At 38.0% G+C, this 25,480-nt stretch overlaps 1 protein-coding gene across 3 annotated transcripts in view; it reads right to left on the bottom strand.

The window, feature by feature from the left end:
- The window catches only part of LYPD6B (LY6/PLAUR domain containing 6B), a 198,132-nt gene that overhangs the window by 113,742 nt on the left and 58,910 nt on the right, over positions 1–25,480 (bottom strand). For 2 of the 3 annotated variants that reach the window (XM_032286343.1, XM_032286342.1), the window contains exon 2: positions 22,792–22,855. The exons of the other annotated variant lie outside the window; for it this stretch is intronic. The gene's annotated coding sequence lies outside the window, so the exon portion shown is untranslated. The remainder of the gene's footprint in view (positions 1–22,791; positions 22,856–25,480) is intronic. 3 annotated transcript variants of the gene reach the window in all.

Below are 25,480 nucleotides of genomic sequence, written 5' to 3'. Positions count from 1 at the left end.
GGCCAACATGGTGAAACCCTGTCTTTTCTAAAAATACAAACATTAGCCAGGTGTGGTGGCACACACCTGTAGTCCCGCTACTTGGGGAGCTGAGGCAGGAGGATCACCTGATCTCGGAAGGTGGAGGTTGCAGTGAGCTGAGATCACGCCACTGCCCACTCCAGCCTGAGTGACAGAGCAAGACCCTCTCTCAAAAAAAAAAAACAGACTTTGTAGCATAGCAGCAAAAAATAAATGTTTATATTAATAAGTAGAACAGATATTTGGACGTGTATCAGAATTTTAAATTACATAAAAATATATATGCATGTCCCTAAAACTTAAATGACATTTCACAAAACTAAACCCTACGTTGGAGAACTCAAAATTCTAAGTACTATGCATGTCTTTTCTAAAATATCCTTAAAAATAAAACAAAGGACATAATCGAGACCTCATGGCAGCAGAGGTGCATTCTGGGAGCTCAGGGCTTCCCAAAACTATACCCTGCCTTCCAATCAATAAGCAGCCTTAAGCAGAACATTTAGCTTCAGTCTCCATTCCTTTTCTCTGCAGTAGGATGACTACTGACCCACTCACAATAATGTGAATTTAATAAAGCCTAACAGGACTGCAAAATATTTTTTGCTTTCATCCACATGCCTCACTATACCTACAGTCCATGTATGCTGACTCTAGCTGGGACAATTTAAAATGAAAGCATTTCCTTAGATAAGTTTTGTTGTGCAGTGCTTGTGATCTCTGTTTCAGACATTGCACACTTTCATTAGGAAGTGGTAGGATGAACATTACCATTTCAGGGCCTTCATTGAAGGTTTTAAAATATGTTTCATGCTCCTCCTTAAAGAGATCCTGTCTAGCACAGTGATAACAGATTGATGGCCATGACCTTCATACTCTTCTAACGCCTTTTAAAATGAAATCAAAGCTCTTGCTGCTGGTGTCTACGGGCCCGGCGCCAAGGCAATGTAATGAAGGCTGCATATCATCCCTCACCCTCAAGACCATCAAGTGAGTTCATCATTAATGTGTTCACGCCACCAAGGTACATGTCAAAAGACAGGAAAATCCAAGAGAAATGTACTTTCCCCATTCCCAAGGCCTATTTTCTTTAAACAGTGGTTGTCAGAAAGACAATGTCTTCGTGTGGAAGACAAATATGATATCATAACGACATTATGACAAAATGCTTTTACAGACATAAAGCTTCTTATGCTTTAATTTTAAACTGATGGTTTGATATCTTCCTAAACTGTACATTTAACAGAGTTTTTTAAACTAAAACATTTATTGGTCTAAAATACATATTAACTTGAAATATTGCTATTCCCATTTCATAGCCAAGTGATAATAATTTTCTTTAATTACACATTAACTCCAATGTATTACCTGGATAGGCAGTTATTGTTTTAACAGATCAAGATTAATGAGCAGGTGTTCCACTATAATCTGAATGAAAAGAAACAGAGGAATTACACATTTCATTTTCTTACTTCTCTGAGCTAAATAATATTAATAACACTGCCACCTTACATTTACAAAGCACTTTTCAGTTTCAGAGTATTTTCGTATCTGGGATTACATTTCCTGCACTTTTTATCTTTGATAGATCCTTTCAGATAATATACAACTCTACCACTTTTCAACTTTCTGATGCCCAAACATTGTGTTTGTGTGTTTATATCAATGGGATACAGTCAGAGGCAGTAGATTAACCACAGCCTTTAGAAACAGACAGACCTGGGTTCAACTCTCAGCCTAACAATTCACTACATGGCCTTGAATAAATTATTCTGAGTATCAGTTTTGTCATAGTTAAAATGGGGTCAGTGGAAGAGCTAAATAAGATATCACTTATGCAAAAGATCTGGGACATATCTGGCACATAGCAAGACTCAAGAAATAAAGTGGTTATTGCTGTTACTAGCAGCTATTTCTACTCTGTCTTAAACATTTTCTTGCCTCTCTCTGACTTGTTTTCTTCAAAATATTTGGATTCAGAGAGATATGGAGGAAGCAGAAAATCATGAATAAAATTCGTCCCAAAAAGTATACCAGAAGGAACTATAACAGGACAATCTCAGGGTGTCCTCTGCCCTGAGGGCCTTACTCGAGAGAACAGTCTGCAAAAATTCATCCATTTTCTTTCTGCTTAACAGAGTGTAAAGTTAACAGTGCTTTGTGTAAATCCGGTATTTATCGATTGGCATTCCTGTGTTCTCAGTTTAAAAGTGTATCTCAAACCCAAGAAAACATCTCAAATAAAAAGTGTTACTGTGGGTAGCCAGCCTTGGTAACAGTCCCCAGTGACTGCACGCCAGGTACTCATAGCTATGTTACCACCCCAGCGCCAACACACACACTGAAGCCTGGCTAGTCTGTTACACAGCCAATAGAATTAGGTGGAAATGATGACGCATAATTTCTGAGGCTGTCATGAAAGACACTGGAGTTTCTACCTTGGTCTCTTGGATTACTTGCTCTGGGGAAAGACAGGCACCAGATCTTGAGGACACTCAAACAGCTCTGTAAAGAGATCCACATGGAGAAGCACCAATTTGCTAACCCAAACGGCTAGCTTAGAAATAAATCCTCCAGCCTTTGGGTGGCCACGGCGCTAGCGAACAGGTGATTACAACCTCATGAGAGACTCTAATCCAGAACTGCCCAGTGAAGCCACTTCTGAATTCCTGAATTCAGAGAAACCATGAAAGATAATAAATGATTATGGTGCTTTATAACACTAAATTTTGAAGTACTTTGTTACATAGCAATTGATGATTATTACAATAACAAGGAAAAATTGGCAAGGTTAAATTGGAACAACTTAACCCTTCACCACATAGCTACATAACCCAAAGAACATGGACAAAAATGACAGATGAGCAACAAGGTTCTGCTATACAAAGGAAAGTGGCTTTAATATACAGACCAGGCTCATATATTAAACATAACCACTTCACACATTGACAAACCCCAAAATGCCACACTAATTCCGAAAGCCTTTAAAATAAGGAATGAGGCCAGGCATCATAAATCACACCTGTAATCCCAGCACTTTTGGAGACCAAGGTGGGCTGATCACTTGAGGTCTGAAGTTCGAAATCAGCCTGGCCGACATGGCAAAACCCCATCTCTACTAAAAATATAAAAATTAGCCAGGTGTGGTGGCACTTGCCTATAGCCCCAGCTACTCAGGAGGCTGAGGCACTAGAATCCCTTGAACCTGGGAAGGAGGTAGAGATTTCAGTGAGCCAAGATCGGGCCACTTCACTCCTGCCTGAGTGACAGAGGGAGACCCAAAAAGTCTCAAAAAAAAAAAAAAAAAAAAGACATACATGATTATATAAAAATGTAAAACATCTATGAAAAACTATAAATATAGTAAATATGTAGTAAATATAAAAACTATAAAGTAAAAATCTAATAACAAATGAGGAAAATTATTAGCAATGTAGGATAGACTGAGGGTTACTAAAAGAAAATGTATAAATCAATAAAAAGAAATAACTTCAGTAAAACAGCAGACATGACTGAGAGATTCAAGTAAACAAGCAGAGTTAGGCCCTAAGCCTGACCTCTGGGGCACTAGAGTATTTAGATATTAGGAAGAGGGAGACTGCAAAGGAGACCAAGCAGGGGCTACTAGGATAGAGGGGAAACTAGAAGCTTCTGATGTCCAGGAAGCCAAGGATCAAAGAGTTTTGAGAAAGAGAGAGTGATGAAAAGCTCCAAACTCTGTTTACGAGGTCAAGGAAGATGAGAACTAAACATTTACTAGATTTTGCCACATGAAATCGCTGGTAACAGCCACATCATCCAATTTCTCTTCCTATTGTCAATAAATGTTTGTTGAGTGTCTATTATAGTCAGACACAGTACTTCTTGAATTTAGCTCCAATCCTTTTATGTTGTAACTGCCAATATGCCATGACTACTAATACAGTTTGTTACTTCAGCTTCCTTCCAGGACATGAGAGATTCTTGGGTCTGGGGGGATGAGAAAAGAGTCAAAGTGGTCAGATTCAAATCTACTAGGTGTCAGAAAATGGCATAACAGCAAATTAGTAGTAAATAATCTTAGCAGAAGGTTAGGAGATATCTCACTAATAATCACAATTAGCAACTTTAAGAATTCTTTATACTAAAGCATATAGTTAGGCTAGGTTCTGCAGCCATAACAAACAACCCCTCAATCTCAGTGATCTGACACAGTACAGTAATTCTCCCCTATCTTTGTTGGAGACATGCCAAGACCTCCACTGGATGCCTCAAACTGCAGATAGTGCCAAACCCTACATATATGATGTTTTGTCCTATACATACATACCTATGATAAAGTTTAATTTAGAAATTAGGCACAATAAAATATTTAAAACAATTAAATAGAACAAGTATAACAATATGCTATAATAAAAGTTATGTGAATATGGTCTCTCTCTCTCAAAATATCTTATCGTACTATTCTCATCCTTCTTGTGACAATGTGAGATGATAAAATGCCTACGTGAGGAAATGGAATGAGGTAAATGATACAGGCATTGTGACGTAATGCCAGGCTACTATTAACTTGAACACAAGCACTGCAATACTGCCTCAGTAGGTCTGATAACCAAGATGCCTATGGGCAGGTAGCATATAAAGCATGGATACACTGGACAAAGAAATGACTCATGTGACATTGAAAGATTTTGTCACACTACTCAGAACTGCCCAAAATTTAAAATTTATAAATTGTTTATTTCTGGGATTTTCCATTTGATATTGTCAGACTGAGGCTGACCATAGGTAATGGAAACCTTAGAAAGTGAAACCATGGATAAGAGGAGACTGATATATTGGTCTATTTCTCGCTTCCTCAAAACCTACAGTGGGTGTAGTCATCTCTCCTAGATAAATACCTTTCTTGTGTTATCTTAGCTTCCAGATAGCTCTAAACTGTGAAACACTTCCAACTCTAAACTTTTCCACAATCACCACAGCAGAGGAAGAGAGTCCTAACAGGTATCGTATAAGCAATTAAGTAATCTGGCTCAAAAGTGGCTCAAGTTCAACCATAACTCAATGGCCAGCAAGTCACATGACCTGTCCAATTGCAAAAGAAGTCAGGAAGAGGAATCTTCTCATGAAGATAAACTAGACGTGGGTGAGCATCCTAAGTCTCTAACACAATCACAATTCTTGTTTTTCAAAGGATCTGACATCTAATCATCCATTTGACCACAAAGATATCCCAGTAAGGTAAAGAACTTCTTAGAATTTCCAGATGTGGAAATTGAAACATCAAAATTTAAACAACTTATCTAATTAGTGGTAATATTTAATTTAAAGCACTATAGGCTGGGCATAGTGGCTCACACCTATAATCCCAGCACTTTGGGAGGCCAAGTGAGAGGATCACTTGAGGTCAGGAGTTCAAGACCAGCCTGGCCAACATAGTGAAACCACGTCTCTACAAAAAATACAAAAATTAGCCAGGTGTGGTAGCGAGCACCTATAATCCCAGCTGCTTGGGAGGCTGAGGCAGGAGAATCAATTGAACCCAGAGACAGAGGTTGCAGTGAGCTGAGATCTTGCTACTGCACTCCAGCCTGGGCAACAGAGAGAGACTCCATCTAAAATAATAATAATAATAATAATTTAAATCACTATGTGAGGATTGCCTCCCAGCTTTATGAGCTTTCTTTCCACAAGTCCATGTTAACATTAGCTAGGAGAAAAATTAGGATCACTGATATCTGTAGTCATTATATCTAAAATATATTACAGAATAGAATATTACATGATTCTCTGAGAACATTATACAAAAGAAGACCCTTTAAAATAGCTGGAATTAGTCCTTTCAAACATAGTCTTGGCAATGACTGGCTGACGTTAAAATTAAAGCCAAAGAGGCTTAGGATGGAAGAATGCTTGGGTTTTCCTAAGAACACTTGAACCTCCTGTCTCTGCATCTATCACTAAAGATTAGCCCTTAGAACAGTAGTGTGTGAACCACTTCATGTTAGAAATGAACTTTAAATTTCAACATTCCCTACAGTTTTAATTTGGAGGCTGCTGACAGCCCAGCTCTAATGGAAACCAGTCTTTATGACTTCTGTGTTAAGCCTTAAGGTACAATTTCCTTCTCTCAGACATGGGGGGTCTTGACATGGTTTTAGGACAGCAGGGAAGAATTGCACTGGGGGTTCCCTTTATCATGAGTGATTTAATTCAGCAGCACAAAATGCTAACCCTTTCCCAAAAGAAATGTATATCCTGGATTCCTAGATCAAAATGAAGTATCACTTGGCATTGAGATAAAAGCATTGCTTATAATGATAAGACTTTTCTCCAAAGGTTGTGTTCTCAGAAAAAGAGTTGAAAGAGTGATTAGCTATAAGCTCTTATTTTTTTTTCAATCCTTAAATTCCATACCTTAATCCTTATTTTAGAGGCAGGTATGTGAATAAAGTACTAAACAAGAGCCTTAACTGGTATCAGGTCAAGCCCTTGAAGTTCTATCCACAGCTTCCCTTCCCTTTGCTTTATTGAGCTTTCAAGGGGAAAGAGGAAGAAATGGAATGTCCAATGTCAAGATAAATGGCACATACCCAAATCTAACAGTTGTCAACCACCTACTCTTCTGCCTTAGAAACAGACAAGCGTTTTCAGTCTAAAACTCTACACCTTCTTGTATATACCTTTCAAGGCACTTTATGTAGTGAAGATAATTTCATCTCCTAAAAAGTAAGCATGGAGCTCACTCCAGGAAGTCAACTGAACTCAGTTTTTCTGGTAGTCAGAAAAAGCCCTATCCAGAGAGCGTGGAGAAGGTGCCAGATGAGTGTTCCAATGGAAACAGCATGAAGTCTGCGTTTTACTCCTAGATCAATTACCAGCAATTTCTATATTTGTTCTTTGAAACCCGCTAGAGAATATAGTAAGACTCAAATAGAATTGCATATACACATGAAAGCACTTTACATTTGAATAGTGCCTTACAGATTGCAACATATTTCACTTAGTATATTATCCCTGGTCTATATGAAGAGCCCGCCCTTGTACTGGACAGTTAGCCAGGACAGAAAGTGTGTAGTAGAGTCTCTTCCCATCCCAAATGCTATTTATCTTTCTTTTACATCTAAAAGCCGACCTTGATATCCTTTCAATCTCATTGGCCCTCCATCCTACTCCCCATCATAATACACAAATCTTTGAGCAAAACCATCCAAGAGCATTATTGTGTCCTGTGAAAATTTTTAAGGGTTCCACATTCCTTAAGTAGGGGGATCATATACTTCACACCCAAACTAGGACACTTTTGAAAATGAAAGGGAACTCTATGCATAATGACACAAAGACAACAGAGAAACTAAGACTATCTTTACAAGCCACCTCCTTATAAATCTTTAGGTCTTTGCTGAGGTACAACTTAGGGAGCAGATAAAACCTTAAAGGAGGTTTATAAATAAAATCACATTTTCATTAATTTATTTTTTTGATGTGTTCCATTTTCTCCACCTGATTTTTCTGATGGTATCATGTAAACTTTCACTCCTCTCCTACTATACCTTCTAACTGCTTTCTTCTCCTGTCCAACAAGTCAGTAAATGGGGCAGAACAAATACATATCACCTGGTGTTTTTATTTAAAAGAACTCTTTGTTTATTTTGGCTTATTTGTTCCATAAACATAGATATTATACTGAATGGAAAATAAGCATCAGTTATATTCCCATCACCTAGAACCAAACACTGCTAACATTTCAGCAACACTTGTTCCAGCTTGTTTACAATAATTAATTATGCTAGTAATGTATAAATATTTTAGTCCTTTTTAAAACATTGGAAAATATAGAAAGTTTGAAGAAATCATAATATAATGGCCCAAGAACCTACTAATTTCCAGGCACTTAACATTAAGTCATTCCATTTAAACCTCATACTAACCACTAATGATGGTAGTATTTTTATATACATATTACAAAAAAGGAAACCAAGGGTAAGAGAAATTAAGTGATATGTATGGGAGACAGATTTTAGTCCCAAGTACTTCCAGATTCAAAAGCTCATTCTATTTCTACCATAAAATATTATTTTTAAGGCTTTATGCATTTCTTCCTGTCTTTTCTCTGCATAGCTTTTTGTTTGTTTAACCTAACGTGCTATATATATCACATTCTATCTTCATATGTACTTTCACATATTCAACCTTGTGAAGATTTCATCTCAACAAGAGCACTGCAACTTGATTGGGAAGAAAAAATCAAACAGTGTATAAAGTTATAAAAGGCAAAGTATAATTTTCCTCTATCTTCTCCATACCAATGTCTACTCTGTCTTTCAGAGGTAACTACAGGGAACTATTTTTCACATCTCCTCTAAGACACCTAAGCAAGTCAGACATGCCTCTGCTTACAACCCATTTCTGTGTTCCCCTTTACAACACAACCTCAATGGCTGCCTGTGCTCACTGTTGCCACCCCCTCTCCTCCATTCTCTCTTAATCCACTTCAACCAGACTTTCATTCCTACCACTTCAACCAGACTGCCCTTGTCAAGGTCCCAATGTCTTCCACATTGCCAGATCCCAAAGTTCTAAGACCTTATTTTCCTCAACTTTGAGCAGCAACTGACACAGTATATCACATCCTCTTTCTTCTCTCAGCTCCAAGGATATCACTATCTTGGATCTCATCACACCTGTTTGGCCATTTTTTCTTGGCCCCCTTAAATGGCTCTTCCTCATCTTCCTGACCTTTAAATGTTGGACCACCGCAACCTTTAATCATCTCTCATTCTCTGTCTATGCTTACTTTCTATGTGGTCTCATCCAGGCCTAACCTTTAAATGCCTTCTATATGCTGATGATGCTCAAATTTATATTTTTAGGGCAGACTTCTCCCCTGAACTTCAGACGTGTGTGTCCAATTGCTTCGACACTTTATAGAAAATCTCAAATTCACCATGTCAAAACTTAACATCTAATTTTCCCCTCCCAATCTTCTCCATCCCAATAAATGTCAGATGAAGAGACACACAACAATAACAAAACCTTGAAATCATTCTTAAGCTATCTCTCCCCAACCCTGATCCCACGATCTAATTCATCAGCAAATCTTGCTAGCTCTAACTTCTAAATATATCCCAGATCAGACTGATTTCTCATCACCTTCACCATTACCAACTCCTTTGGCCTGGATGATTATAATAGCTTCCAACCTGATCTCCCTGCTCTACGCTTTACCTGCAGCCAATTCTCCACAAAGCAACAAAGGTACCCTTTAAAAAGGTAAGTCAGGTCATGCCATTACCTTTCTCAAAAACACTAAATGGTTTCTATCACCCTTTTAATAAAACCCACAGTTCTCACCACCTTCAGAAAAGCTTACATGATCCCTCATCCTCCTCGTGGTCCCTCTGACATCACCTCCTACTATTCTCTCCCTTATTTTCTCACCACACCCCAGCACACTAGCCTCCTTGCCCATCCTCATGAATGCTAAGACCATGCCCTCCTCCTATAATTCCACCTCAGCACTTCATATTCCATTTACCTGTAATGCCTTTCTACCAGATAGCTACCAGCCACCCTACTTCACTTCATTCTAGTCTCTGTTTGAATATCACCTTTTCGAGAGTTCTTCCTAAACACAGAATACTGTATCCTATTCCAATTCCCACTGTTCTCTCCCTTTACTCTGCCTTATTTTTCTTCAAAGTACATATTACTATCTGACATATTATATAACTATTGTCTGTCTCCAGCCATAGAATATAAACTCTTTGAGAGGAAAGATGTTGTTTTATTTACTATTCCATATTTGATGTCCATCACATTGTCTGTATTCAAAAAACAGTCATTGAATAAATGAGAGAAACATATCTATAATCTATATATATTTTTACATTAAAATGGAAATACATAATACATAAGGTTATACAAATTGCCACCTTCAGTGGTCACATTGAAAAACCTCATAACTCACGTGTCTTATGATACAGTACTCAGAAGGGACTTCCCTCGGTACTGGGGAGTACATAGCCCTAGACTAAATGCTGCTATAATCCTGCCTAGCGAACAGTAAAAGAATGTCAAATTTCCCAACAAATTTAACTGCATCCTAAAACAAAGTTCAAGAATATTTACAAGAATGCAAAAATATCCAGCACCCAACAAGGTAAAATCTACAATATCTGGCATTCAATCAAAAATTAGTAGGCATGATAACAAGCAGAAAAACAGAACCATAATGAAAAGAGAAAATGAATCAAAACCACCCAGAACAGACACAGATGTTAGAATTATCAAAGACATTAAAACTATTATAACTGTACTCCATATATTTTGAAAAGTAGAAATATACAAAAACATTTAAAGCCCTAAATCAAACATTTGCAAATAAAAAACTTCTGCAATGTCTGAGATGAAAAATACCTCTGATGGGATTAATGGTTAATTAGACATTGCAGAACAAAAGATTAGGTGACCTGGCAATATAGTAATAGAAACTATCAAAAATAAAACAGAGAAGGCAAAGAATCTTTTTAAAACAGGAGAACATGGCCAGATATGGCTCATGTCTGTAATCTCAGCATTTTGGGAAGCTGAGGTGGGTAGATCACTTGAGGTCAGGAGTTTGAGACCAGCCTATCCAATATGGTGAAATGCCATGTCTACTAAAAATATAAAAATTAGCTGGACATGGTAGCAGGTACCTGTAATCCCATCTACTTGGGAGGCTGAGGCAGGAGAATCACTTGAACCTGGGAGGTGGAGGTTGCAGTGAGCCAAGATCATGCCACTGCACTCTAGCCTGGGTAACAAAGCTAGACTCCATCTCAATAAATAAATAAACAAATTGGAATTATCTTAACTGAGAATGGGGAACAGAAAAAATACTTGAAGATACATAAGTTAAAATGTTTCCAATTTGATGAATATTATAAACTTAAGATTTGAGACAGTAAATGAACCTGTGCACAAGAAACATGAATAAAACTACAGCAAGGCACATAATAATAAAACTACTCAAAGCCAGTGATTAAAAAAAGAATTTAAAAGTACCCAGAGAAAAAGAGGACATTATGCACAGAGAAACAAAGATCAGGAGGACAACAGAGTTCTTATCAGGAACAATGCAAACAAGAAGACGGTAGAACAACATCTTTAAAGTGCTGAAAGAAAAAAAAAAAAAAACTATCAACCTAAAACATATTTCAAAAGCCAAAGTCAAATAAAGACTTTCAGACCTACAAAAGCTTTAAAATCTGCACTACAAGGACTATCAAAAGAAGTCTTTCAAATTCAACTGACACCAGGTGGAAATATGAATCTATATAAAGGAATGAAAAGTACCAGAAGTTGTAGCCACATAGATAAATACATAAAATTTTTTCTTATTATTTAACTCTTTTTAATGAATACCTGACTGTTTAAACAAAAATAATAATGTATTGTGGGGATCCTTACATATGTATAAGTAAAATATATGATGACAAAAATAATATAAAAGCTAGCAGCAGGGAGATGGAATTTATATACTAAGTGAAGTGAAATAATGTCACTTTAAGGTAGACAATGGTAAGTTAAAGATGTATGCTATAAACTCTAAAACAACCATTAAAATAAAACAAACGTGTAACTATCAGTCAATAAACAAGCTAAAATGGAATTATTTTTTAAAAACTCAATCCAAAAGAAACCAGAAAAATAAGAAAAGGGGAACAAAGGACAAATGAGGTGATTATAAAATAAATAGAAAATAAATAAAATGAAAAACTTAAATACATTAAAAATAACATTCAATATATGTTCTAACACCCCCACTGAAAGTCAAAAGTTGTCAGCTAACTAAAAAAGAAAGACCCAACCACATGCTGCTTATAGGAAACACACTTTAAATGTAAACATAAATAGATTAAAAATGATGGTAAAAGACACATGATTCTATCACTAGTCAACAAACAAACTGGAGTGACGACGTGAACATCAGGCAGTATATATTTGAGGACAACAAAGATTTCAAGGGATGAAAATAGCCACTTCATAAAGATAAAGAGGATATGACAATCCTAAACATTTACGAACCTAAAAACAGAGCTCTACAATAAGTGAAATGAAAGCTCATTGAACTGTAAGAGGGTATTCATCCGTTTTCATGCTGCTGATAAAGACATACCTGAGACTGGGCAATTTACAAAAGAAAGAGGTTTAATGGACCTCTTCCACGTGGCTGGGGAAGCTTTACAATCATTGTGAAAGGCAAGCAGGAGCAAGTCACATCTTACATGGATGGCAGAAGGCAAAGAAACAGAGTTTGTGCAGAGGAACTCTTTGTAAAACCATCAGATCTTGTGAGACTTACTATCACAAGAACAGCACAGGAAAGACTTGCCTCCATGATTCAATTTCCTCCCACCAGGACCCTCCCATAACACATGGGAATTCAAGGTGAGATTTGAGCAGGGACACAGCCAAACCATATCAAAGAGGACAGAAACAAATCCACCATTGTAAGTAGAAATTTAAGTACCTCTCTTTCAATAATTGATAGAACAAGTAGAAAAACAGTAAGTAAGGATATACTATCAACTACCTTGATTTAACTAGCAGTTATAGATCCCGCCACCCTTTAAAGCAGAATGCACATTCTTTTTACATGCATGTGGAACAATGACCAAGATAGAATATATTCTCTGCCAAAAAAACAGGTCTAAATAGAGTTAAAATATTCAAGTCATAGAAAATATGTTCTTTGAATATAACGAAGTTAAACTAGAAATCAGTTACAGAAAGATAGCTAGAAAACCCTCAAATATTTGGGAATGAAGCAACAAATCTACATAAACCAGGCATCAAAAAAAAGTTTAAAATAAAATTTAGTATTATGAATTAAATAAAAATTAAAACATGTCATATCAGAGTTCATGGGATATTGCTAAAGCAGCACTTAGGAGGAATGTTATAGTACCAAACGTCTATGCAGTCGTCCCCTCTTATCTGCAGGTTCACTCTCTGCAATTTCAGTTACTCATGGTCAGCTGTGATCTAAAAATATTAAATGAAAAATTCCAGGGATAAACAATTCATAAGTTTTTTAATTGCATGCTGTTCTGAGTACAGTGATGAAGTATCACACCATCCATCTTCATCCCACCAGGGAGGTAAAGTGTCCCTTTGTCCCACATATTCACACTGTGTACACTACCTGTCCATTAGTCACTTAATATCTTTTGAAGTTATCAGATTGATTACTATGGTATCTCATCATATAGGCATTTTTTTCACCTCACATCATCACAAGAAGAAAAAGGATGAGCACAGTACAATAAGTTTTTTTAATTGCATTTTAGGTTTTGGTGTACATGTGAAGAACATGCAAGATTGTTGCATAGGTACACACATGGCAAGATTAGATACAATAAGATATTTTAAGAAAGAAAGACCACATTTATATAATTTTTATCATAGTATATTGCTGTAATTGTTCCATTAGTTATTGTTATTAATCTATTACTGTGCCTAATTATAAATTAAACTTTATCATAAATTTGTATGTTTAAGAAAAAGCATAGTGTATATAGGGTTCTGCGCTATCCATGGTCTCAAGAATCCACTGGGGGCTTTGGAACATATCCTCTGCAGATAAGGGGGGATTGCTGTAATGAAAAAGAAAAAAAAGCTCTCAAATCAATGACCTCAGCTTCTAACTTAAGAAAGTTAAAAACAAACAAAAAAAAAAAGCAAAGCAGGCAAGGGGCAGGGAGAATTAACCCCCAAAATAAGCAAAAGAAACAAAATTAAAAAGGATGAGGCAGAAAGAAATAAAGAAAATAGAAAGCAGAAAAACACTAGAGAAAATAAACAAAACCAAATGCTGGTTCTTTGAGATCAATCATTTTATAACCTTCTATACAGATTGATTAGAAAAATAAGGGGGAAAAATCACAAATTTTCAATATCAAAAAGGAGGAAGGAAAGAGTTAAGAGCACAACATATTCTACAGATATTGGAAATGAAGTAAGGGAATATTATAAACAACTTTATACCAATAACTTCAAAAATATAGATTAAATATAAAAGCACTTAAGAGATACAAACTACCAAAGGTTGCTCAAGAAGAAACTGGCAACCTTTGAATAGCCCTATATGTATTAAAGCAATTGTATTTGTAGTTAAAAATCTTCCCATGAAGAAAACACCAGACCAGATGTCTTCACTGGCAAAGTCTATCAAATGTAAGGAAGACATAATACCATCTATATACAAACTTTCAGAAAATTAAAATGGAGAAATACTTTCCAACTTATTCCATGAAATCAGCGCCACTCGAATACCAAAGCAGAAAAATACATTATAATAAGAAAATTGCAAACAAATAGTCCTCATAAATATAGATACAAAAGTTCAAAACAAAATTTTTGTGAATTGAGTCTAACAATACATAAAATAATATATCATGACCACACAGGTTTTATTGCAGAAATGCAAGGTTGGTTTAAAATTCATGAAAAAAAAAATCAGTGTAATTTACCATGTTAACAGACTTAAAAAGGAAATCCATATGATTATTTCAAGAGACACAGAAAAATAATTTGGCAAAATTCAACATCCATTCCCAATAAAAACTCTCAGCAAACTACAAACAGAATGGGATTTTGGGACCTAATAGAGTAACTATGAAAAACCTACAGTTAATATATTATTTAATAGTGAAAGACTGAATGCTTTCCCTTATGAGGAGAAACAAGGATGTCTGCTCTTACCACTCAGTTCAGTATTGCACAGGAGGATCTAGCCAGTGCAGTAAGTCTAAACAAAGAAACAAAAGACATCCAGACAGAAGTAAAACTAACTATATTGGAACATGCCATGATAATCTACATAGAAAACCTGGTGGAATCCTCAAAAAGGCTACCAGTACTACTAAGTGGCTTTAGTAAGTCTGTAGGATACAGTAAGATAAATACACAAAAATCAATTGTATTTCTACATACCAGCAACAATCTGGAATTAAATTTTTTAAGCCATTATTATTTGTAAATAACTCCAAAAATAGGCCAGGCACAGTGGCTCATGCCTGTAATCCCAGCACTTTGGGAGGCTGAGGCAGGTAGATCATGAGGTCAGGGTCAAGACCAGCCTAGCCAAGACGGTGAAACCCCCTCTCTACTAAAAACTCCAAAAATTATCTGAGCAAAGTGGCAGGCACCTGTAATCTCAGCTACTTGGGAGGCTGAGGCAGGAGAATTGCTTGAACCCGGGTGGCAGAGGTTGCAGTGAGCTGAGATCACATCACTGCACTCCAGCCTGAGCAACAGAGTAAGACTATGTCTCAAAAAAAAAAAAAAAAAACAGAATTGGCTTGCCACAATATCACTATTTATCAACAATATTACCTCATTATTATTTTAAAATAAAAGAATGAAAAACAAATTTAACAAAACACCAAAAATAGAAACACTGAGGGGTAAATCTAACAATAATATGAAATAATTATTCACTACACAACACTGCTGAAACAGAGTAAAGAGAACTTAAATAAATCCTGAGTTACTACATTGTTCATGGACTGGAAGACACATATTATTATATTAAAACTGCAATCCTCCCTTCATTATTATACACACCATATGATCAAATTCCCAGCAAGCTTTTCTTTGTAGAAAGTAACAGGCTGATTCTTATTCCAAAATCCATATCAAAATGAAAAAGGACCCAGAATAGTCAAATCAACTACTGGATTTCAAGACTTGTCACATAGGTGCAGTAATCAAGACAAGGGCAGCCCATTGATTCATGGAACAGAATAGGATACGGAAATAGACAAACATATGAATGACTGATTCTTGACAAATGTGCAATGGCCATTCAAAGGAGAAAAGGGTAGAGTTTTCGGCAAGTACTGGAGCAATTGGATATATATTTGCAAAAAGCTGAACCATTCAGAATAATAATTGTTGAAAGTTATGGATATGATAATTATCCCAATTTGAGCTTTACACTATATATACACGTATTGAAACGTCACATTGTACCCCAAAAATATGTACAATTATGTGGCAATTATACATGTTAAAATTACATTTTAAAAGAAAAACAATAACTCAATTATTCAAAATGGATCATAGACAAAAAAGTAAAACTTAAAATTATAAAACTTCTGGAAGAAAATATAGGAGAAAATCTTTATGACTTTGGGTTAGGCAAAGATTTCTTACATATAACACTAAAAGCAAGACTCAATCAAAATTCTGATAAATTTCATCAATGTTTAATCCTTCAGTTCTTTGAAAGACATTGTTAAGGGAATAAAAAAGACAAATCACAGATTATAATAAAAGATTGACAAAGTATATATCTGATAGAGGATTTACATATAGAATATATAAGAATGCTCAAAACAAACAATGAGAAAACAACACAAATTTTTAAATGTGCAGACGCCTTATCAAAGAAAATGGTATACAAATGGTAAATAGCACATAAAGAATGCCCGACATCATTACTCAGCTGGGAGATGCATGCTCACCAACACACAGTATGTTAGCCATTTTATCTCTTAAACCAACAAGATAAAATAGCTAACATACTAGTGTTGGTGAGGATGCAGCGGAATAGAACTCTAAATATATTGCTTTTGGAACATAAAATGGTATCACTCTTTGAAAAACACTATCTACACAACTACCAAATGTTCTAGCCACTGCACTCCTAGTTGTTTATCCAACAGAAAAGAAAATATATATCTGTACAAAGGTCTGTACACAAATGTTCATACTAGCTTTATTTGTAATAGCTCAAAGCTCAAGCCAACCCAAATGTCCATCAACAGGCAAATGGATAAACAGATTGTGGCATAAAGATAAAATGGACTGTTAAAAGACAAACAATAACTCAAAAGGGATCATAGATGCAAAAGTAAAAACTTGAAATTATAAAACTTCAGTAAAAAATAATGATATGCATGGCCAGGCATGGAGGCTCACACCTGCAATCCCAGCACTTTGGGCAGATCCCTTGAGATCAGGAGTTTGAGGCCAGCCTGGCCAACATAGTGAAACCCTATCTCTACCAGAAATACTAAAAATTAGCTGAGCGTGGGAGCATGCATCTGTAATCCCAGCTACTTGAGAAGCTGAGGCAGGAGAATTACTTGAACCTGGTAGGCAGAGGTTGTGGTGAGCTAAGATATTGCCACTGTGCTCCAGCCTGGGCAACAGAGCAAGACTCCATCTCAAAAATATATATATAAATACACAACATGTATGAATCTCACAAAAATGATCCTGAGTGAAAGAAGCCAGACAAAAATGAGGATACATCATATTCTTAACATAAAATTCTAGAAAATGCAGATTATAGTGGCAGAAAGTACTTCCCTGCCTGGGCAACAGGGCAGGAAGAGATGGGTGGGAGGTAGATTTCCCAGGGGCACAAGAAAACATTTGGGGGTGATTAATGTGTTCATTATCTTGATTGAGGTGATAATTTCACAGATCTATACTACATATGTCCAAACTTAGCAAATTGTACACTTTAAATATGTGCGTTTATTGGAGGTCAATTATATCTCAAAAAAGCTGTTTAAAAATAATAAGATGAGGTTGCCTATTTGAGGGTGCCCTTTTGCCAATCTAAATTTTGGCCTCATTGCAAAATTTTTCTTGAACAGCATTTAGGAACAGACTGACATTGTTAAGCTTAATGCTCTGTGAAATAGTCTAAACTAATTGTTTCAAAAGCCTGTGGCAGCAGTTTTCGGAGATTATATCAGAGGACACTTTTCTTCTTTATGTAAACATAAGTTAGTGTTGCCACTAGATACCGTGCAATGCTTTCACTGCATTCATCTCCACCATGTTTGTGCCAACTGCTGAATGTGTTATTTCACCTAAAGAGGACCAAAAACAATGCCTGGAATTCCCCTTGTCATGCCTGTCATGATACAGTGTGACTTCTGCAGGCAACAGGTCAAGGGAGACAGCAGATTTGAAGCACAGGTGGACTGGGAGGTGTATGTGTACGTAGAGTACGTTCATGTGTGGGAAGGCTGAGAGACAGTGAAGGACACGGATACAGAGGGACATACAAAAGGACTGAGTCAAGTATGAATTAATAGATACATTCCCCTTCTGGAAATTTCTTCCTTGGCTGGGCATGGTGGATTTTGGAGTCCAAGGCAGATGGATCACTTGAGGTCAGGAGTTCAAGACCAGCCTGGTCAACATGGCAAAACCCCATCTCTACAAAAAAATACAAAAATTAGCCAGGTATGGTGGTGGGCACCTGGAATCCCAGTGACTTGGGAGACTGAGGCAGGAGAATCACTTCAACCCAGGAGGCGGAGGTTGCAGTGAGCCGAGATTGCACCATTATACCAAGCCTGGGCAACAAAGTGAGACTCCATCTCAAAAAAAAAAAAAATCTTCCTTGCAGAAAAAATATTGGGCCAATTGCTTGACTTCTAAATAGCTGCTCACACTCCTAAATCTTCTGGTCCCACCCTCAGGAATTCAACATCCACAAATCGATTCCTCAGTTTTTGCTTATGGAACAAGTCTACAAACAACAGACACGCGTGCATACTTGTGCATCCGAAGCCCAAATCCCTCCGAAAACAGTGCAAATGTTGCCTTTTATTTGCTTCTCAGCAGAAGTTGTCAGGAACATGTATTACTGTGAAGGCCTCTCTTCCTCACTCTCAATGGTTCCGTCTCACTTCGTGTCTCTTTACACTAACTCACTGTTTCCTAAATTCAGCTATGCCAATAGTAACCTGGATTTGATTAGAACAATGAAGATGGCCCATCATACTGTTTACCAACTACTTTTTAAAAGAGATTTATTTCATATATTTATTTTTTCAATGTGCCTTTAGTTCTTTAAATAGAAAGCCATTATCCCTTGGTAAAGGTAGAAGGTAATTCTAAAAACAAATACAATGAACATTCAAGTTGTGAGTAAATGCCTACAGAATTTCCCAGAAGCCTCCAGGTCTACATGCAGCTCTTTCTTTGCGGCTAGTATGTCTAACTAAGGCATCTCTAGCACTTGCTGATACCCCTTTTTAACAAAGGCTACTTTACTTTCTTCTTAACTAATAAATAGGACTGAAAGAGTTTTAAAAAGACAATAACTGGTTACACGTGTTGAGTGTGCGCCACCTGAAATCATCTCAAGCCATCAGAGTTCCCGCCTCTGAGAACTCATTGAGAGCCTGTCTCTGAGCCTTAACGGCCAAGATGTATTCAGAGTTCACATAAAAGTCTGACCTACTCTAAGGACCTAGGTGTAAGTAAGCATCAGGGCCCCACTAGCTCACATGCACCTTTGTCCAAATGAAGAAAAGTGCCAGCTCTGGGCAGATGAGCCCTGCCGTGTTCAAGGTTTGAAGAGAGGTGCCCGTGGGAGTATTTGAAAGGACCTCCCTTGCTCCAGGCCAACTTAGCCTTCTGCTAGGCAGCACATGAGGTGGATCTTGGCCCTCCTCCAGCCCTTGGCTGGGTGCTCTTGTGCAGTGATCAATAGGCTCAACTATATATGATGGTTTGCCAAGCATTATTTAAGCCTCAGCATTTTTACTAGTTACTATAAATTCATAATTCAGTGGCTTTTAGGGCTTTTTAGGGCTACCCGTGATGTCCCTCCTACTGCACCCAAATTCCTTTCTATTTTCTGCCTTTGGTGGGTGCAGTTCCTCAATACAGGGATGTAGAAGGGGACTCTTGGAGAAAAAGAAAACATTCACAGCTCCCTTGAGAGTTCCAGATGTTACCTGGTTTGGGCTCATCCCTGCTCACCTTGTCACCTGCTACATTCAAGGCTGGCTCTGGAGGACAAGCATCCCTTCATGGAGATGGCCGGGTTTCTTTCAGTCGTGCTGATATTGAATAGCTGAGTAATTAGCCCAATTTGGAGGTATGCCTCTTTTGCCAACGGCATACACTGATGAACAAGTCAAGGTAAATTATTGAGAGCAGCAAAACTGACAACAAGAGGGTCTGTTGTTTAAGTAAATGCATTCTGACTGTCTGAAGACACGGCTCTGACCTGCAACATTAGAACACTGACAAGGGTTGGCTCAAGCAGCAAGAGGTGGATTAAAAATGCCGCAGAGACCTGATGGCAGGAGGGGCTGGGTTAGTATTAGTACAGACAGGAAGCAGATTTTTTTTTAATTTGTTTTGCTTCTTACACTTTGAATTCTAGGTCACTCACAGCTCAGTCTGCATGATAATTTTTAAAAGAGGATTCTAAAACATAAGTTCAAAAATGAATTTGTTTAGCCTTTTACAATAGCTTACGTAAAGCCACCAACTTAACAAGTCCACATAAATAAGTCAGACTTGGTTCATAAAGACCAGTGGGAGTTAGAGGGATTGATGAGAAGGAACTACACTTGTCCAAGCACAGGAGCATTTGCTGGTTAGTTCTCTTTGAAAGTAAATCTAAAAGGTCCTCTAGCTCAGTCTTAGGGCCCATGCCCATTGGTGACAGGGCAAGGGGATCTAGAAGACAAAAGCAAAGGTCATCTGTGCCAACCCCTACTAAAACAATGCCCCACACCCAGAGGAAAACCACCCCTTCTGCCTCCAGTCCAGACTTTTTTTCTGCCAAAGCCAAAGGATAGATACCTAACAAATATCCGAAAGGAACTGCTTTTGAATACTAATTTTAAAAGAAGGAAAGAGAAAAAGTAATCCATCTAAACCAAAAGTGTGAAAGCAGCATCAATTCATAAGCCAACGTCAACTGATGAGCTGTGACTGCTTTGAACACTGAGTTAAGAAGGATTCTGGGGTTACATCTGGGACTAAAAGACAAGGGGCTATGTTTGATGATAACTTGAAAATACGGGATGACCCAGTTTAGATCATCATGTTCCACACAGCCCATCCCTCCCCAGCAACCCTTGGCCAGCATCAAAAATCAGTCTTTTCCTAAGAGGAAATTAGTTGGTATAAATTTTCTTTTTAGAACAAAAAGATGAAACTGAACGTGATGACAAACTGCTCATTCAGAAGAGCATCAATGAAGCAACGATGAGACCCCCCCCAGGCTGCCCAGAACAGCTCTGTGAGGCCCGTGTGACTCCAGAAAACACTTTCAAACCAAAACCCCGGCTGCCTAGTTTTTAAATATCACACTGCTGTGTCAACAAACTGACAAGTGGTCTAACTCTAATCATAGACAGTCTGGTGTAGTTTCGTCTTAAGTGCTAGTTCTCTTTTCACTTTTGGGACAAACAAGGTCTTAAAGGTCTTTGGTTTTAAAACTCGTATTCATGAATATCAGCCCACTAGAAAAGGAGACATTCAACCCTAGACTAGGCATTGCCCTGGTGACATAGACAAAGTTTTTGGGAACTCTTGGAGGCCTGAGACAGGTCTAACTACCTGCTGGTTATTAGCACTCACTTCATTATACAGAGAATGTGGTATTTGACAGTCTTAGATTTCCACTGGGTTCCAGGCATGAGCATCTCAGAACATGGATTGCCTCCTGCTGGCCCTGCTATGACCCTCCCATGAGAGGGCCAAGGATCCTAGGTACAAGGAACTTGTCACAGCCTGGATATGACACATTTAACTCCTGCCCAGCTGAGCTTGTAAGGGTCCAGCAGTCTCCAATGGAGGTGACTCTGAGTTGCTAGTTTAGCAAGTAAAAATATAGGAAGCTCAGCCAAATCTGAATTTCAGATAAACAACAAATAATTTTTAGTTGTTATTTACTGTAATTCAGGTTTAGCTGGTAGCCTGGCATTTATCTGGCAGTTCAGAGACCTACACTGGTCTGTGAAGAAACAGATGTAAGATAAGCGCCTCTGTCCTTCCCTGAAGGGATTTACTTACCCTCCCTAGTTCAATTGGCCACAACAGCTAAGCTTGGTTTTTTGCAGATTTCACGAAAAATGGACAGTAGACCTTCAAAAGCTGAGCTCATCACAGTTGTACTTGGAGGGTGTTAATGGTCATTGGACATCAGGAAACATTTACTAAAGCAATTGTTTTGGCAGCTGGTCAGGAATTCAGGAAGCATTCTAAGCCACTGATCATTACTGTGACAGTTCAATACGTGGGAAAGGCATTTGGGAGCCTTGTAAAAGTGTAGGATGTGGTAGCACATCAAAGCCCCGTCATCATGCATTTGTCTTAAACTCTGCACTGTAAGAGAGTCTGATTAAAAAAAAAAAGAAATAAAGAAAAAGCACATGAATATATACATACGTAGATATATAAAACAAAGTTTCGATGTACTCATACATACAATAGATAAGCTTAACTTACAGAAGCAATGCAAGAAATCAAAGCCATTTTTTTTCTTTTTTTTCTTTTTTTTTTTTCTTGAGACAGAGTTTCACTCTTGTTGCCCACACTGGAGTGCAATGATCTCAGCTCACTGCAAACTCTGCCTCCCAGGTTCAAGCGATTCTCCTGCCTCAGTCTTCTGAGTAGCTGGGATTACAGGCACCCGCCACCATACCTGGCTAATTTTGTTGTATTTTTAGTAAAGACAGGGTTTCACCATATTGGCCAGGTTGGTCTCAAACTCTTGACCTCAGGTGATATGCCCACCTCAGCCTCCCAAAGTGCTGGGATTATAGGCATGAGCTACCATGCTTGGCCCAAAGCCATTTTTTAAAAATCACCTTGGTCATACCCTATATGACTTATACAGGGAAAGCAGAGGTCAACAACATGGATCAAAGTCAGTCTAAGCATGTAAAAGTTAGAGAAACTTAAGAAAATTTAAGTCTTAGAGATTCAAAATTGAACTCAGAATATATAAACATAGGCACTTACTCAAAAAGGCGTGAAATCATTCAGGGAGCACAGGAGGGCTGGGTCTATTATCTCCCAGGATTTTCTACCTCAAAAAGTGAACAAAATACAAAGTTATAACAAGTAAGTAATTACTCAAAATTTTTATTTGCAGGATCTTTAAAAGATAACTGCCCAAAGTAATTAAAAAGTATAATATTTCACTCAATGATTATTTTTCAATTATATTAACTTCTATTTCCTCACTAAATACACTGTACGTCTATGCATTAAAAATCATTTGAGTACATGATGGAATGACAAAAATAGCCCCCAAAACTTGATGTTTAGATTTAAGCACACTCACATTTCTCACTGATAGATCAGCAGCCATTGACTTTTCCCAAAGTTAGTAAAGCAATTGAATTTAAGTATTTTTTATTGCCTATGCTATAACTTTGTATAAATCTCTGATAATATTGAATCCAAAAACTCTGCCTTCTCTTTTACAATTATTCCTCGTTACAGCTACTCTGTCTTCCGAAAGAAAGTACAAGGATCCTAAGCCAGAGGAACGTGTCACAGGCTGAAGATGACATGTTTAACTCCTACTCAGCCGAGATTGTAAGGGCCCAGCAGTCCCCAAGCGGAGGTGACTTTCCCTGAGTTGCAAGTTTAGCAAATAAAAATATTTGCTAAATCTCAGTCAAATGTGAATTTCAGATAAACAACAAATGAGTTTTTAGTTGTTATTTGCTGTAATTCAGGTTTAACTGAGCATCCTGGCATTTATCTGGCAACCCTACTTCCCTCCACAACGTGTTTCTGTGCATGGTGTAGACAAAAAGATATTCCTTCGTAACATCCTGTCGGGAAGACTGCAATGTAAGCAGATATAAAGTTGAAGAATATTGCCATTGTCTGCACCTCATTCTTTTTTTTTTTTTTTTTTTAGTAGAGACGGGGTTTCACCATATTGACCAGCATGGTTTTGATCTCTTGACCTCGTGATCCACCCGCCTCGGCCTCCCAAAGTGCTGGGATTACAGGCTTGAGCCACCGTGCCCGGCCCTGCACCTCATTCTTGAAAGCCTCATACTTTAAGGACTTTCAAAGTGGCTTCGTCCTGGACTTCCAGTAGGAGAGGTTCTCCTGGCAGGGGTGGTGGCGCAGGGCGGGAGCAGAAGACAGTGGCACGTGGTGCCGTGGGAGCAGCATGTCTACAAGTCTTTCAGGATCCACTCCTCTCATAATGCACAGCTCCTATGGCATTTTATGAATAATAATAATGTGTTGCTACTTTTGAGCACCTGTCTACTATTGGCCAGAAGCTAAAATTGGCAAACGTGTTTGGATGCCTCCCATTGAGAATGGAGATTTAGCTCCACATTTTGAGACTGGCTCAAAACTACTCCAATAAAAACAAGTGGAGTTTTAAAGGTTCTATTCACACTTTTAAAAAATTATTTCCTTTGAGCCAGGAAAAAGCAGCTGATCTTTCTTTTTCTTCATCTTGAGCTTAAAACATTTTCTTTGTTCCCTTCTGCTCTTGATGAGGCCTTTACCTACCCGCAACTAATGACTCCCTCAGTCAGTAACTTGTTATCTTTCCCCACCTGCAGAAAGTACGTTTAGGAAAAAGACAACTAAGAAGAGAAAAAAAAAAAAAATCAACCACCCAGGGATATTCAGAGGTTTAATTATTGCCTGGAAAGCAACAGCCTTTCACAGCATCTTTCAGACTGATTTTCATAATTACTTACTGATTGAAACTGGGACTTGCAACAGAGTAAACTCATTTCCATATTAATATTAAGTCATGTTTAATGTGGCTCAGGACCCAATTCAGGTTCTGAAAACATGGACTACATGGAAACTGAAGAAATTTAACCCACAGGGATAAATTTGCTACTTGTCTCGCAAATGATTTTCCATTCAATAACCAGCATTCAACAAACTTACATTTGTGCCGTGATAACTCACAGAGAGGGAGTTCAGGCAGTTACCTCACACCATCATGGACACAGGACCTCCACAGACCTGACCCATTTCTCTCTCCCTGTCCCTCCCCGCTGGTTCTAATGCTTGTTTTTGTATCATCTCTATTTCTCTGTGTGTCTCTCTCTCTTTCTCTCTGTGTCTCAGTCTCTCCATGTCTCTTTGCGTATTTCTATATCCGTCTTTATCTCTCTCTGTGAGCCATTCTCTCTTCTCTCTGTCTTCTGGTTGTGTCTCCCGACACTCTCTCTTTCTGTATGTCTCTGTGTATGTCTCTCTCTCCATGCTTCCCTCTGCCTCTCTACGTGTGTCCTTCTGTGTCTATGTCTCCGGTCTCTCTCTCTCTCTCTCTCTCACTGTTCTTCTCTGTGTGCGTGTCTGTCTCTCTCTGTCCCTCTCTGTGTCTGTGTCTGTGTGTGTTCTTCTCTGTGTGCGTGTCTGTCTCTCTCTGTCCCTCTCTGTGTCTGTGTCTGTGTGTGTTTTTCTCTGTGTGCGTGTCTGTCTCTCTCTGTCCCTCTCTGTGTCTGTGTCTGTGTCTGTGTGTGTTCTTCTCTGTGTGTGTCTCTCTCTGTCCCTCTCGGTGTCTGTGTCTGTGTGTGTGTGTTCTTCTCTGTGTGTCTGTCTCTCTGTCCCTCTCGGTGTCTGTGTCTGCGTGTGTGTGTTCTCTGTGTGTGTCTCTCTCTGTTCCTCTCGGTGTCTGTGTCTGCGTGTGTGTGTTCTTCTCTGTGTGTCT

This window comes from Sapajus apella, unplaced genomic scaffold, assembly GCF_009761245.1.
Source record: "Sapajus apella isolate SASKATOON/1434 unplaced genomic scaffold, GSC_monkey_1.0 scaffold18, whole genome shotgun sequence".
NCBI classification, from domain to species: Eukaryota; Metazoa; Chordata; class Mammalia; order Primates; family Cebidae; genus Sapajus; species Sapajus apella.
Note: the sequence above shows the minus strand (reverse complement) of the source record. Positions and strands in the feature narration are given on the sequence as shown.